The sequence below is a fragment of the Sminthopsis crassicaudata genome, chromosome 1 (genome assembly GCF_048593235.1).
Source record: "Sminthopsis crassicaudata isolate SCR6 chromosome 1, ASM4859323v1, whole genome shotgun sequence".
NCBI classification, from domain to species: Eukaryota; Metazoa; Chordata; class Mammalia; order Dasyuromorphia; family Dasyuridae; genus Sminthopsis; species Sminthopsis crassicaudata.
Genome location: NC_133617.1, coordinates 748,788,910 through 748,801,286, shown reverse-complemented (window position 1 = coordinate 748,801,286; position 12,377 = coordinate 748,788,910).

Here is a 12,377-nt window from a genome sequence, read left to right as displayed (position 1 = left end):
GGCGCTAATTAACAGTAAGTGGAGAACCTCCCAATGAGCTCACAGATCCAAGTGATAGATGGAAGACTCCAAAAAGAAAGAAAGAAAGAAAGAAAATGCATTTTTTACAAAGAGAGCCCAGCTAGGAAAATGCAGGTGTAGACCTAATGTAAGCCTAAAGTTTGCTGATGTTTCATGGATGCATTTTGCATTTATATCAGTTATTTGAATCCAGACAGCCCTGCTCACCCCACACTCACACCCCAAATTGAACTCTCCTTTGTAGCAAAGATTAAGTAAAAATGACCAATAATACCACACTGGTGGGATGAGAGGCTTGGAGCTGCCAAGGACCTTGACCGCCTTCCAGGGCAATCCCCCTTTTTCTTCCCAGGTGAGGAAAAGGGGCCCAGGAATGGGTGGGGCATGCCCAGAGTTACCAGGAGGTAGTAGAGTCTCCCGGCTTTGATGGTTTCCCTACTGATCATGCATCTGCCTTGTGCTTCCCACCTCTCTTTGTTTATTCTGATTACTCAGAGTTTGGCTTCCTTAATTTATAGGTTTGTGCTCATTAAAGCTTGCTCCTTCCATGTCTGCTCAGTTCATATGAATCTTCCCAATTCTCATGGCTTAGAACGCAGCAAGAGTCACATACATTGTTTTAGCCATTCCCCGATTTATCTTTCAGTCCTTTGCTACCCCTCCCCTAAAAAAAGGGGGAAGTAGTTGTAAATAGCATGCTCCATATTGGTTTTACCTTTGACCTCCTTTGGAGAATTGCTCCAGAATTTAAAGGGCTCATAGCCAGTCTTCTTGGAGAGTTGAAAATATGGATTTATGAACAATTACAATGAGGTAATTGAGCTCCTGGGTACAGCTGGCTGAAATGGGGAAGGGGCACGGGGTGGCAGCTGGCTCGTGGAATAAACTTCCCTTTCTCTCTTACCATACAAAAAGCTCCTGGTATCAGTGAGTGAAGTCAGTTTTACAAATAAGTTGCTGTTTCCCGGGGTATTCCTACCCTCCTGGTGTGGAAGGCAGGGAGGTAGTGAGCTGTTAACCATCCTCTTGTCTGACCTGCCCCCCCTAGATGGGGGCAGTTGACCTTGTTCTCACTATTCTCATCTCTGTTCATGGGGTTCCAGAAGTCCTTTAAGAGCAGACATCTGCTTTAAAAGCCAAAGCCAAATGTGCTTCTGCCCATCTGATGCACCATTGGGCAGGAGACGGGAGGAGTCATGAGCATCCCGTGCCATCAAGATTGGTTCAACCCTGCATATAAAAGAACCAGATGTCCCATCTGATGATCACTATTTTTGTTCGGCCTTTAACCCTCTAAGCTCCCTTTTTGGATGCCCGGGAATACACACATCCCTGTGGCAACCACATTATTTCTACCTCTGGGAATCAATTTCCATTTGAATTTCAATTCAAATTATTGGATGTTTATACTGCACAACTTACTAGTGGCCGAGGAGGAGGAAGGAGGAAGGCTTTGCCTTTTTAGATCCCTGTAAACGCCAGTAATTTGAGGAAAGAGCGCTTCATGCATGGGGATGAAAAGGGATCCATGGGAGCACTTGAGCCCGGCCTTCAAGGTAATTGGAGAGGGGGAAGAGGGAGAGGTTGGGGGGGGGGGGTTGGCAGGGGAAGAAGTCTGCAAATATCTGGAAGTGGGGAAGTGTCTAGTCTGGGGATTGAGAGAAGGAATGGGAATTAAGGCTTCAAAATAAAAGGCCAGAGTGTGGAGGAGTTTAGATGCAATTTCAGAGTTATTCCCCTAGAATAATAGAGTTTGGAGTAGGAAATGGGCATTATTTGCCCCAAAGACTGAAGGATAAGAGTGTGTGAGATGACTGGAGAAGAGAGTGAATAAGGTCACTAGGCCCCAATGACTGGAGGAGAGAGTGAATAAGGTCACTAGGCCCCAATGACTGAAGGATAAGAGTGTGTGAGATGACTGGGCCCCAGTGACTGGAGGAGAGAGTGAATAAGGTCACTGGGCCCCAAAGACTGAAGGATAAGAGTGTGTGAGATGACTGGAGAAGAGAGTGAATAAGGTCACTGGGCCCCAATGACTGGAGGAGAGAGTGAATAAGGTCACTAGGCCCCAATGACTGAAGGATAAGAGTGTGTGAGATGACTGGGCCCCAATGACTGGAGGAGAGAGTGAATAAGGTCACTAGGCCCCAGTGACTGGAGGAGAGAGTGAATAAGGTCACTAGGCCCCAGTGACTGAAGGATAAGAGTGTGTGAGATGACTGGGCCCCAGTGACTGGAGGAGAGAGTGAATAAGGTCACTGGGCCCCAAAGACTGAAGGATAAGAGTGTGTGAGATGACTGGGCCCCAGTGACTGGAGGAGAGAGTGAATAAGGTCACTGGGCCCCAGTGACTGGAGGAGAGAGTGAATAAGGTCACTGGGCCCCAGTGACTGGAGGAGAGAGTGAATAAGGTCACTGGGCCCCAGTGACTGGAGGAGAGAGTGAATAAGGTCACTGGGCCCCAGTGACTGGAGGAGAGAGTGAATAAGGTCACTAGGCCCCAATGACTGAAGGATAAGAGTGTGTGAGATGACTGGGCCCCAATGACTGGAGGAGAGAGTGAATAAGGTCACTAGGCCCCAATGACTGAAGGATAAGAGTGTGTGAGATGACTGGGCCCCAATGACTGGAGGAGAGAGTGAATAAGGTCACTAGGCCCCAGTGACTGGAGGAGAGAGTGAATAAGGTCACTAGGCCCCAGTGACTGAAGGATAAGAGTGTGTGAGATGACTGGACTCCAATAACTGAAGGATAGAGAAATGAAACTTAAATTAGAAAACTGAAACTCAGAAGGACATCCAGGAATAATCATCAAGGGTGGAAGTGATATTCCACCAAAAAAATGAAAGCTCCTTGGGGACAGGGACTGGCTTTTGTAATCCAGAGCCATAGCCTGAGATTTGAAAAGAATCTTTTGTTCTTTGCCCCTAACCCTCCTCTATTATCTCCCTCCCCTTCCAGAATGGAAGCTCCCTGGGGGCAGGGACAGGCAATGTAATGAGGATGGAGATTCATGTCTTGCAACTTCTGTGACATCCAATTAATAAGGAATCAGGGGAGGGACTTGTGCTTCCAGGTAGGAAATAAAATGCTGCCTTTGGAGTTTCAAAAGTGTCTACTCACCTTGTAAGAATATATCAATGTTTTCTGTATTTGAAATAAATAAAATTCAGGCTCTTACCAAGTGTTTCTTCTGCTTGGTAAACTTCTTATCTGTAAGGTCAAACAAACAATTCCACTGCAACCCAAAGCCCCTGGCAGCTGGGCACAGGCTTCCCGTTGCTCTTGCTTGGAATACAGTTTCTTCCTACTTCTTACTGCCCCCATCATGTGCATGCATACATGTGTACCTGCACACGTGGGTATGTCCACAGTCTCCCTGAGCCTCCTTTTCCAGTGTGGGCTACACTTTCACTCGTTGTCTTCAGCTCATTGGTCCAGTCAGGGAGTTGGAATATTCCTTGCTCCCTATTGTTCACTTCCAGGTTCTTCCCATTCCTCCATCACTTGGTAACCTGTGAGGTTTGTGCTCTTCATGCATATCACCCAACCTAGTCTTTATGTAATGCCAAAGAGGCAAGGTAGAAATTGGAGAGTTTTTAATGTTTTATTTATTTGAAAGGGAAAGATTTACTGGGACCAAATGGATCCAGGCTTTGGTCCCAGGGCTGAATGAGACTATCGTCTCCAAGAATCCAACAGTGAATGTCAGATACAAGATTCTTGTATAGGGCTACAAGAACCGTGACATAACGGGGGAGGTACCTAGGGTGACATGATGGAGGGAGGTACTGATATTCTAATGATGTCTAAGAGAGAGGACCTTTATCCTCTCAAATATTAAGTGGGAATGGTTATAACCTGAGGCAGAGTAACTGAGTAGGACAATTAGGGAAACTGGGTCAGGACATTAAAAGGGAACTGTGGCACAGCACTTAATAGAACCCCAGGTCACTCTCCTTCCTTCCTCTATGAGTTTGATGGCTTTATTCTCCTTCCCAATGCCTGCCCTTCTACTAGGCGACTTCATCATATTAGTGATCTTCTCTCAAATACTCTTAACATTCAGTAACTTACTCACTTCCCATGAGCTCCTCCCCTTAGCCATATACAGAGATCTCAGCTTTCATCTTGCCATCATAAATATACCACCTCCAAATGGGGCAGTGGGATAGAGCACCAGCCCTGAAGTCAGGAGGACCTGAGTTCAAATCTGGCCTCAGACACTCAACATTTCCTAGGGGTGTGACCCTAAGCAAGTCACCCCAATTGCCTCAGCAAAAAAAAAAAAAAAAATATATATATATATATATGATATAAATATATATAACATATATAATAATTATTATAATTACATAATTTATATATTATATATTATATAAATATATAACATTATATATAATGATTATAAAATTTATATATTAAATAATTATATATTTCTATATAAATATAAATTAATAATAATTTTATTATTTATTATTATCAATAATAATAATTAATATAATTAAATATATAATGATTATATGGTTTATATATTATATATTTATATAATATTACATATTATATAAATATACCACCTCCAAGTTCAAGAGTTCTGAAATATCCTTATCTGATCATAATCTTTTCACTTTTCCCTCTGCTTTCCCTTATATAATCCTACCTTTCATCCACGATGTTGACCCCTTAATCCTCTCCCAGGTCATTTCCCCTCCACTAGCCTTCCACTTCCCTTCTCCACATCTTGAGCCTGCGTTGAATCTCTTCAACTTTACATTGTCCCCTCTTGTGTTAACCTTAACATATCATTTGATTGCTCGCTGTCTTGGGGAAGGGAAAGGGAAAGATGGGAGGAAGAAAGAAAATTGAGACTCAAGATTTTACAAAAATGAATGTTGATGTATTTTAACATGTTTAACATGTATGGGACTACCTGCCCTTTGGGGAGGGGGTGGGGGGAAAGAGGGGAAAATTTGGAACACAAGGTTTTGCGAGGTTCAATGTTGGACAAATTACCCATGCATCTGCTTTGCAAAATTATTTAATTAGAAAATGAATGTTGAAAACTATGTTTTTACGTATAATTGGTAAAATCAAATTTAAACATTTTAAAATAAAATGCTATTGGAATAGTGTCCTCCCCCCCCCAAAAAAAAAAAAAAAAAATCACTGATGATGCCCAGCCATTTATCACCTTCCCTTCTATAGAGTTGCACTGAACAGAGGTAGAGAAAATCACGCAATTGTTCTGATTGCGTCTACTGTAAATTTGTTGCTCAACCTCAAGTGGGCCCTCGCTGCTGTGAGGCTATCCTGCTATACCTCCCTTATCAGCTCACATGCACACTCTCCACAGTTCCAAACTTTCTCATCCCTCCTCAAACCTTCCCTGGCTCTCCCTAACCCCACTCTCTCATAACCATGCCTCGTATTTTGCAAGAAAAATCAAGGCCATTTGTCGTGAGCCCACTCTTTTTCCCTCTTCCACATCTATCACTGGGGTGACTCTTCCCCCCTTCTCCTGTTTCATATGATGAGAGGGCGTTATTCCGAGGCTGAGTTCTCCATCTCATTGAGTGCTCCCACTGCATCCCATCTTCTCCAAGATTGTTCCCCCTCTGTAATCCCCATGCTTTCCCTTAATTTCAATCTCTTTCTCCTGGCTCATTTTCTAATGCCTTCCTGGTCCCCCCAAAACCTCCCTTGAACCTCTTTAACATTCCTCCTATTTCTCTTCTGCCCTTTAAAAACTAAACTCCTATGATAGAAAAGGAGAATGATCCATGTGGAAGAAGATGGGAGATGAAGGATGGAGTGAAAATTGGAATACAATGCATTGTTGGTGGAGTTGTGAACTGGTCCAACGGTTCTAGATTCAGCAATTCCCCCTTGAAACTGCCCACAGGGCTGTACCACGGTGCGTCCCCTTTATCCACCAACACCACTGTTAGGTCTGTATCCCAAAGAGACCATAAAAAAGAAGAAAAGACTCACTTGAGCAAATCCTATAGAGCCGCTCTTTGTGTGGGGGCAAAGAACTGGAAATCAAGCGAATGCGCACCGGTTGGGGGACAAGTGAACAAATCGTGGTATAGAGGGGAGTATTAGTGGAATACTATTGTGCGTGGCAGACTTCAGAAAAACCTGGAAGAGTTATGTGAACTGATGGTGAGGGAAGCAGAAGCGGAGAGCGCCGTACAGAGAGAGCAGCGGCTGCGATGCTCAGCTTTGGCGGACTCGGCTCTTCTCAGCAATGAAGCCATCCAAGGGAACGCCAAAAGACTCGTGATGGAAAATGTCCCCTCCGCGGAACTAAGGAGTCCGAGAGTGGAGGGAAGCTGGTTGTTTGCACTTTTCTTTCTTGTCGTTTTTCCCTTCCGCAAGGGAAGCTTTGTGCGGCCGCCTGGCTCATTGCTCTGGTTTTCCCGGTGTTATTGGTGAGGGAAGCTGTGTGGCCGCCTGGCTCATCGCTCTGGTTTTCCCGGTGTGTTCGGCGAGGGAAGCTTTGTGCGGCGCCTGGCTCATCCCTCTGGTTTTCCGGGTGTGATCGGCGAGGGAAGGCTTTGTGCGGCCGCCTGGCTCATCCCTCTGGTTTTCCGGGTGTGATCGGCGAGGGAAGGCTTTGTGCGGCCGCCTGGCTCATCCCTCTGGTTTTCCCGGTGTTATCGGCGAGGGAAGCTTTGTGCGGCGCCTGGCTCATCCCTCTGGTTTTCCGGGTGTGATCGGCGAGGGAAGGCTTTGTGCGGCCGCCTGGCTCATCCCTCTGGTTTTCCGGGTGTGATCGGCGAGGGAAGGCTTTGTGCGGCCGCCTGGCTCATCCCTCTGGTTTTCCCGGTGTTATCGGCGAGGGAAGCTGTGTGGCCGCCTGGCTCATCGCTCTGGTTTTCCCGGTGTGTTCGGCGAGGGAAGCTTTGTGCGGCGCCTGGCTCATCCCTCTGGTTTTCCGGGTGTGATCGGCGAGGGAAGGCTTTGTGCGGCCGCCTGGCTCATCCCTCTGGTTTTCCCGGTGTTATCGGCGAGGGAAGCTTTGTGCGGCCGCCTGGCTCATCCCTCTGGTTTTCTGGGTGTGATCGGCGAGGGAAGGCTTTGTGCGGCCGCCTGGCTCATCCCTCTGGTTTTCCGGGTGTGATCGGCGAGGGAAGGCTTTGTGCGGCCGCCTGGCTCATCCCTCTGGTTTTCCGGGTGTGATCGGCGAGGGAAGGCTTTGTGCGGCCGCCTGGCTCATCCCTCTGGTTTTCCCGGTGTTATCGGCGAGGGAAGCTGTGTGGCCGCCTGGCTCATCGCTCTGGTTTTCCCGGTGTGTTCAGCGAGGGAAGCTTTGTGCGGCGCCTGGCTCATCCCTCTGGTTTTCCGGGTGTGATCGGCGAGGGAAGGCTTTGTGCGGCCGCCTGGCTCATCCCTCTGGTTTTCCCGGTGTTATCGGCGAGGGAAGCTTTGTGCGGCCGCCTGGCTCATCCCTCTGGTTTTCTGGGTGTGATCGGCGAGGGAAGCTTTGTGCGGCCGCCTGGCTCATCCCTCTGGTTTTCCCGGTGTGTTCGGCGAGGGAAGCTTTGTGCGGCCGCCTGGCTCATCCCTCTGGTTTTCCCGGTGTGATCGGCGAGGGAAGCTTTGTGCGGCCGCCTGGCTCATCCCTCTGGTTTTCCCGGTGTTATCGGCGAGGGAAGCTGTGTGGCCGCCTGGCTCATCGCTCTGGTTTTCCCGGTGTGTTCGGCGAGGGAAGCTTTGTGCGGCGCCTGGCTCATCCCTCTGGTTTTCCGGGTGTGATCGGCGAGGGAAGGCTTTGTGCGGCCGCCTGGCTCATCCCTCTGGTTTTCCCGGTGTTATCGGCGAGGGAAGCTTTGTGCGGCCGCCTGGCTCATCCCTCTGGTTTTCTGGGTGTGATCGGCGAGGGAAGCTTTGTGCGGCCGCCTGGCTCATCCCTCTGGTTTTCCCGGTGTGTTCGGCGAGGGAAGCTTTGTGCGGCCGCCTGGCTCATCCCTCTGGTTTTCCCGGTGTGATCGGCGAGGGAAGCTTTGTGCGGCCGCCTGGCTCATCCCTCTGGTTTTCCCGGTGTGATCGGCGAGGGAAGCTTTGTGCGGCCGCCTGGCTCATCCCTCTGGTTTTCCCGGTGTGATCGGCGAGGGAAGCTTTGTGCGGCCGCCTGGCTCATCCCTCTGGTTTTCTGGGTGTGATCGGTGAGGGAAGCTTTGTGCGGCCGCCTGGCTCATCCCTCTGGTTTTCTGGGTGTGATCGGTGAGGGAAGCTTTGTGCGGCCGCCTGGCTCATCCCTCTGGTTTTCCGGGTGTGATCGGCGAGGGAAGCTTTGTGCGGCCGCCTGGCTCATCCCTCTGGTTTTCCCGGTGTGATCGGCGAGGGAAGCTTTGTGCGGCCGCCTGGCTCATCCCTCTGGTTTTCCGGGTGTGATCGGCGAGGGAAGCTTTGTGCGGCCGCCTGGCTCATCCCTCTGGTTTTCCGGGTGTGATCGGCGAGGGAAGCTTTGTGCGGCCGCCTGGCTCATCCCTCTGGTTTTCCGGGTGTGATCGGCGAGGGAAGCTTTGTGCGGCCGCCTGGCTCATCCCTCTGGTTTTCCGGGTGTGATCTGTGAGGGAAGCTTTGTGCGGCCGCCTGGCTCATCCCTCTGGTTTTCCCGGTGTGATCGGCGAGGGAAGCTTTGTGCGGCCGCCTGGCTCATCCCTCTGGTTTTCCCGGTGTGATCGGCGAGGGAAGGCTTTGTGCGGCCGCCTGGCTCATCCCTCTGGTTTTCCCGGTGTGATCGGCGAGGGAAGGCTTTGTGCGGCCGCCTGGCTCATCCCTCTGGTTTTCTGGGTGTGATCGGTTGAGGCCAAAGTCTTCCATCCTGGGAAGAAATGACCGACCGGGCCTTGTCCCTGCGGTTTGCCACCCGGGCCTGGTCTCTCTGGCCTGCGTCCTCTCCAGCCCGGCCCAACTGCTTCATTTTCTCCCCTCCCTGAGCAGGTCACTCCCGTCCCGGCCTGTCGGAGTCCCGCCAACGGAGCCCGGTGGTCCCAAGGAAGGCCCGCGAGCTGGGCGGCCCCTGGCCCGGCCCGAAGCCTGGCTCTGCTCCCTTTTCCGCGGGCCGCGTGGCCTCCTCTGTGCAAAGGGAGGGATTGTCCGGAGGCCTCCGCGGTCCCAAGATGCTTCACGCGAGTTCAGTCCGGGTGCGCAGGCCCCTCATAGGGAAGGGAAACTCGGCTTCTCCCAGCAGACATCTTCACTGGTAGCACCACAAGGTGTCCACCAGATGGCGCTGCTCCCCCATCCCTGCTGGCTCCCCTCTCTAACCTTCCAGGGAAACAAAACAAAACAGCCGGGCCTCCCCGCCCCCTCCCCTGCACACACCCGGGGAGATCAGCCAGGGTTCCCCGGAGGGAGGGAGCAGAAGGGACAGGGTGTGAAGCCCAGAGAGTGGGGAGCACGTGGGAGCGCTGGGGCGCCCCCCACATAACGTGGATTCAGGGCTTGGGGGAGTCCAGAGCACACAGTCATGCCCAGGTGGATTTCCTCCCCGGAAGTTCTCCCCTTCTCTGTATAGTCTCCTCCCCGGGCGCACTTGGGACTCTGAAAAACCCGGAGGCGAAGACCCCTTATTTCTCCTAGATCCCTTCCCCAAGGGGCGGGTTCAGGAGGCGCCGCCTCACGGGGACCTTCCTTCAACACAACCGAACCTCCGGTGACTTAGCGCCCCCAAACCTCACTCCTGGTCCCCAGATCCCTGCTGTGGAGGGGGCTTCGGGCGGCGATTTGGGAGGCCCCACGCGTGGGAGAGACGGCGCCCTGGAAACCAGCTAGTGCGGGGGTCTTGGAGCATCTGGGAATGATCTTAAAGTTGTTTTTTTTTTTTTTTTTTTTTTTAATATTTTGATATCTTTCCTTCATAATCGCTTGTTTTATTTTATACATTTAAAAACATTCCAAGGGCAGTCAGCTGGCGCGGTGGAGAGCGCTGGCCCGGGAATTAGGAGGACCCGAGTCCAAGTCCGACGCCAGTCGTATGATCCTGGGAAAGTTACCTGGCCCCATCGACTCATCAGGGGAAAAAAAAGAATCGGAAGTGACATGGTATCTTAGCCCGGCGCTGTGCAACTAAGTGTCTAAAGCTGGATCTTCCTTCCGCTGAACCACCTAGCTTTGTATGTCCTTAAACGACTGATGAACTTGTGGATCTTCGGATCATACAAACTATCACAAAAAATATTATGAACAATTTTATCAGTAATTTATATAGTCATCTACCAAATTATGTGGTCAACCCATAGCTGGAAGTGTAGAAACCCACTGGAAGCCCCTACCAGGACTGCTAGGACTCCCCCTCAGCTAGGACCCGTACTGGGTCTGGCCTCCATTCTCTGGAAGCTTCTACTTTTAGGGCTGGCTCTGGCCTCTGTTCCCCGGAAGCTCCTGTTCTTGGGTCTCAGCTAGGCCTGGCTCCGGTCTCTGTTCCCCGGAAGCTCCTGTTCTTGGGTCTCAACTAGGCCTGGCTCCGGTCTCTGTTCCCCAGAAGCTCCTGTTCTTGGGTCTCAGCTAGGCCTGGCTCCGGCCTCTGTTCCCCGGAAGCTCCTGTTCTTGGGTCTCAGCTAGGCCTGGCTCCGGTCTCTGTTCCCCGGAAGCTCCTGTTCTTGGGTCTCAGCTAGGCCTGGCTCCGGTCTCTGTTCCCCGGAAGCTCCTGTTCTTGGGTCTCAGCTAGGCCTGGCTCCGGCCTCTGTTCCCCGGAAGCTCCTGTTCTTGGGTCTCAGCTAGGCCTGGCTCCGGTCTCTGTTCCCCGGAAGCTCCTGTTCTTGGGTCTCAGCTAGGCCTGGCTCCGGTCTCTGTTCCCCAGAAGCTCCTGTTCTTGGGTCTCAGCTAGGCCTGGCTCCGGTGTCTGTTCCCCGGAAGCTCCTGTTCTTGGGTCTCAGCTAGGCCTGGCTCCGGTCTCTGTTCCCCGGAAGCTCCTGTTCTTGGGTCTCAGCTAGGCCTGGCTCCAGTCTCTGTTCCCCGGAAGCTCCTGTTCTTGGGTCTCAGCTAGGCCTGGCTCCGGTCTCTGTTCCCCGGAAGCTCCTGTTCTTGGGTCTCAGCTAGGCCTGGCTCTGGTCTCTGTTCCCCGGAAGCTCCTGTTCTTGGGTCTCAGCTAGGCCTGGCTCCGGACTGTTCCCTGAGGACAGAGCCTACTGACTGATGGAGGCCCGCTAGATCCCTCCACTTCTGAGGGAGACACCCGAACCTCCAGCTGGACAAAGAGGACTCATCACGAGTCCGGTTTTGAAAGCACATTATTAGAACCTCTAAGATGTAGGATGGTGCTGTTTTTAGAACATGTTTTCACAGTTGTCTGCATGGACTGCATGCGAAACAACAAAAAACCCGTCTTCCTGCCTCCAGCTCCAGCAAGCACAACCTGCCAAAGCTCTCTCAAGATGGGCCGAAACCTGCCCCAACCTGCTCCCCGGCGCAGCCTCCCCAGGCTCACCTCCCTGCTATCATGAGGCTCCGGGGTAAAGGCTTTTGGAATTAACCGTTTCACACATCTGGGCACCTGATCCACCAAATAGCAATCAGAGAACTCTGGCTGGAAGGGCCCTCCCTTATCCAGGGCAAAGCCTCCTTCTCCACTTTAGGAAACTGAGGCCCAGGTCAGGTGGCTAACTTGTGTTTGGCTTGCAGTCTTTGAATTAGCTTCTCTTAAAAATTCGCTTTAAAAAGCTTAAAGATTTTTTTTTCCCAAAGCATAATAAAAATCCTTGCAAAACCTTGTGTTCCAATTTCCCACCTCCTCCCCTAGGTGGCAAGTAATGCAATGTTAAATAAATATATACATACATATTTTTATCTTGCGGCACAAGAAAAATCAAACCAGAAAAAAGAAAATAAAATGCAAGTAAACAACAAAAAGTGAAAATACTGTGATCCACATTCAGTTCCCACAGTCCTCTCTGGGTGCAGAAGGCTCTCTCCATCACAAGACCATCAGAACTGGCCCCAAAGAGACTGGCTTCTGTTCCCAAGCCCAGCTTCTCCCCCTGCACAAGGACAGGGAGAACAGGTTCATTTCTTTCTCCGATTCCAAATCGGGTAAAAGGAGAAGCCTTGATCACTAAAGGGTTGCCCTCAGCTAAGAAAAGAAACAGATTGACCGAGCCCTCCTCTTCCTCCTCCTCCTCCCTTTTTGAGGCTCTGGCCAAGCCTGCTCAGCTCCCTAATGCACAGCGCCCTCTGACCCAGTGGGAAAGAGTGTGGGAGAAGCAGGTTTGATTGGCCAGAGAGGGATCATTTGGTTTGTAGGAAGCCTACCAACAACATGCCAGCCCCAGGCCAGATGTGCCAAAGCTGGCAGAGGGTAAGGGGCCACAAAGGCCTCCAGAGTCTTACCTCTTTCCAACCAAATC